This window comes from Parasteatoda tepidariorum, chromosome 11, assembly GCF_982258835.1.
Source record: "Parasteatoda tepidariorum strain Cologne lab strain chromosome 11, Ptep-v5.0, whole genome shotgun sequence".
Classification (NCBI taxonomy): domain Eukaryota; kingdom Metazoa; phylum Arthropoda; class Arachnida; order Araneae; family Theridiidae; genus Parasteatoda; species Parasteatoda tepidariorum.
The window spans coordinates 27,627,829-27,632,162 of NC_141765.1; positions in this window are offsets into that span (position 1 = coordinate 27,627,829).

Sequence of the window (4,334 nt, forward strand, 5' to 3'; positions counted from 1 at the left end):
TTTGATATTTGTTCATATAAGTGTATTTATTTTTGTTAATTAATTAATTTGTTCTTACATTTATTTATATATTTGTTTATTTATTTCTTTGTTTATTCTTATATTTGTTTATTTTACAAATTTCTAAACATTTTCTTAATAAGTCTTTATTAGTTAAAAAACAAAAAAGGCAGTATGTAAGGCAAAGTTGTCATTTTAGTTATGGAACAAAGTCTTAGCTATTAAATCAAAAAATGCAATTTAGGATCAAAGTTGAGTTATTAAAAGGGAAAAAAAGTTTAAAACAAACATTTGGCATTTATTTAAGAGAAACTAAAATAAAAATGAACCCCCCAAAAAACGAGTGAAATGTTTCTAATTTCATTAAATAATATTTATCCGAAGTAAAATATCGAAAATTTTGAGATACTACAAAGTTTTAAAAAAATTCAGTCCCAACTATGTTTTTTCTTATGTTTTGATATTTCACACTAATATCAAATAAATTTATTTTATATAAAATATTTACTTAATTAGATATAATTTCTAGATCATAATCTTTCTAGATTCTATATTATTTAGTAATATATCTAATAGGATTTTTTTATAAAATTAGTTGATAAAAAATTTTCAAAACGAGATAAAAAGAAAATTATTTTATGCAGAAAACTTCATTGGAAATAATTTGTAAAAGCTTATGTTGCATTAAGCACCAAACGTTGATTATCAAATAATATATCTATTGCCGAAATCATTCAATATTTCAAAATGCAGGTAAAAATTATGGTATGCAAAGGTGGAGAAGAATTAACCAGTTGTATAACACCTACAAAAATCCGTTAATCGTAGAAAATTATAAATATGAATAATTTATGACTATTTATGGATTTGTTGTTTTATCATTTTATGTCTAAGATAAACTAAAAACCATTGCTATAATCTATTAAACTTCCTTCATTGAATTTTCTTAATGAGCAAGCATTTATTTTAATTATATGTCAAGCAATATTTTAGGGCGATTCTGATGAAGCCTTTGACTAAAATGACATTATAATGTACAGATGCAAGTCTTACAACTTGCGCTTATCTCTTGTAAATAGAAAATTTTCTCTTTGAGAACTTTTATTATAAATGAATAATAAAATAATTTACGACACTTTGAAATTCAGTCTTTCATTTACTTTTTTTATATCACACCATTAACTAAATGTATTTATATGTAGAAAATTTGTTATTGGGTTTTCAAAAAAACGTCCAACGATTTAGAAAATCAGTTAGCAAAATCTTAAGGAGGCATAATGTACGACTTGCCATGTTTACTTAGGCAGCCAAATATATTTTATTAAAAAAAATTTCATATTGTCAGCAGATGGCGCTGTTGGCAAAATGAATTGAATGTTTAAAGTTATAAAGATATTCTGCTGCATCTCAGACCAATTTAAATATTTGCTCAAATCTCGCCTCAGTGTAGCGTTAAGAGCTGTTGCTCTTTTGGAAATCTTATTTTATATATATTTTTTCCTTTAGCAGCACTATATTTTTTGCTTATTTTGAATTTTGGTGAAAATAAATCACATCGTTTAGATTTCTATTTACTTCCCCCTTTTATTAATTGATTTTCTGAATAGTTTTGGTCGTTTTTGGGACGCATTTTAAGAAGGAATGGTTCAATTATGAACAATAATACATCAACACTTTGAATCATAATATCACAAAAAATTATCACAGCATTGACTGAACGTTTCTTTTACGACCAAATAAGAATAATTAGCAGAATTATATGGTTTAGTTTGACTCCTTATTACAGTCGGGACAAATTTGCATTGATATTATTGTTCAACTTGCTCCAATATTGATCCATAAATGAATTGATCTATGGATGGAGAACCATATAATGCTAAGCACAAGTGACGCTAAGGGTTCGTCACAAGACTTCTGGGTTGCTACTTCCGATTTAATTTAACGCCTTAGCTTAAAAAAGGACGCTATCTAATATTATTACTACTTTATAGTCCTTATAATAAAGTGTGTTCTTTCAATTCAATTTTCAACGAAACAAGCAATAAACGAATTTGGAACACTTTGCAAGCACTCTATGAGGCTTTGCAAAAAATAATAAATGGTGATATTTAACGGCGATTAATTAACAAATAATTTATTTCAAGGAACTTTATTTTTAATTGATTAAAAAATAAGTGAAATTTAAAAGATTTATTAATACTAAAGTAGTTTAATTGACTGCACATTCTCTTTGTCAATGATTTTTTGTTGAATTAAACGTAATATAAAAGTTTTATTTTTGAAAGGAAGTTGTTGTTTATGTTTTCTTAACAGTTGCAAAATTTCGCCTTAAAAGCGTCATTAATGTTACAAATATAAAATAGGAAAAAAAATTAGTTAAGAATAATATATCAAAATAACGTCAAATTTAATTAGTTAAATCCAAATCCTCCCATATCGAAAGAATTATTAATTGATTTAGACACAAACATTTGCTTACTACAGAACATTTGCACAAACTTTGCATTCGGAGAAGCATTTATGATGCTATAAACTGCCAAGAGAGAGAATTTTGATCTTTATTTTAATGAAAATAGAGATCAATAGCTAATAATAATAAGTTGATTAACACTTTGTAATTGTAGCTTCACTACTACTACAATTATTAAACTCCCATTCACTAGTATATAAGACATGTTAACTTCGATTCTATTGAGAGCTACCTTTTGATAGATTACGGTTGACATTGTCGGTAACAATCCTCCACATATGGTGGTTTAAAACAAGGGTGCAAAATTAAAACTTTGATGATGTGTTTTGAAAAAGAACATTATGCTTTTTGCCAAACTTTTTTTTTTTTTTTTTTTTTTGCATCTAGTAATAACAATTTGCATAAATGTGCAAGAGAAGAGTTTCCTATTCTCTCACAAAAATCTATTTTTTGCTGAATTCCTTTTATGTTTATTTTTAAATAAATAATGTTCTCTATTTTCATTAAAATAAATTTATAAAGTATATTTTATTGTATAAAGTGTATTTCTTAATGTAACTAATGTATTTAATATTTACTTTTAACGAATTATAACATATGCTTATGTGAGCGAAACTTTCAAGAATCGGATGCATTGAAAATTACTGTAATTAAAATTAAATATCTATGCTTAGTTACTGAATTGCAATTATTATAATTAGTGTATTAATTCAAATTGCAAAATAGTTTTCTTTGCTTACCTTCAAAATTTCCAATATTCCCCAAAATGCGAATTTTTTCTCCCTCCGTTATTCCCGCCTATCAACAGCTTAATATTTCGGTTTCAAAAAAAAATTGCTACAAAACTTAAAAAAATCCATTAAAAATCTTACTCTTAGTACAATTTTTATTCAAATAAACGGTATTTAACGAGATAATTGATAAATGAAAAATTAAGTACCTTTCTTTTCTGTTTCTAATTTAAATTTTTTTTGTGGGCTAAGTACAATTGCAAATTTTAAAAAAAAATTAAAGGTTTAAATTATAAGCAAAATTTCATAAAAAATTTAGGTTTTCAGTGCATTTCACAAACAAGGATAGAACAGGTGACCTAGAAATACCTGAGTATCTCAGTTCCTTTTTTAAGTTATCTGTTTGACATGAATATAAATTACCATAAAATATAATGTGTTCTACAATTTCAACATCCTGACCATAAAAACACAAATTTCAATTCTGTAAATTAAACCTAAACAAGTAAGTGTTAAAATTTCCATATCCTGTAAGAATCTCAGTTAATTTAAAGTCAATAAATTTCCTACAACGACAGTTGAACCAATTTTTAACAGCTGAAAAATAAGTGAAAAAAATCTTTTAATGCACACTGCTTTCGGTGAAGCTGAGAATTCAGTGTTCCCGACCAAAACAATATTTTCCCAAATAGCTACACGTTTCTAGTGTGACAACGAGATAGACGTCGGAAGATCAATATGAAGGCAAGTCGCATTTTTGGCCAAGTGATCCGCTCTATCTTTACAAACCCGTACATAAATAAAAAGGACATCAGCAATATCATCCGGGTCATACACAATGGGCTGAATTTCCACTACAAGCATTTCTACAGAAACTGTATTACCCAGATGATGAAATGAGGAAAGTGAATCTGAACGTATGAGATAACCGAGGTTCTTATTTTGTTAAAAAGAGTCTTTTATCCATTTCAGCAAGATTTATGCACAGCAGTTCAGCTGGAAAAACGACTTTCAATTCCTTTTCTACCATGTAAGCTAAGAGCCTGAGAAAAGCAATTCTTACTCATAATTATTTAAGTCAATTGACCAAGTTTACTCGCTATTAACGTTCGGTTGAACAGAAAGAAACAACC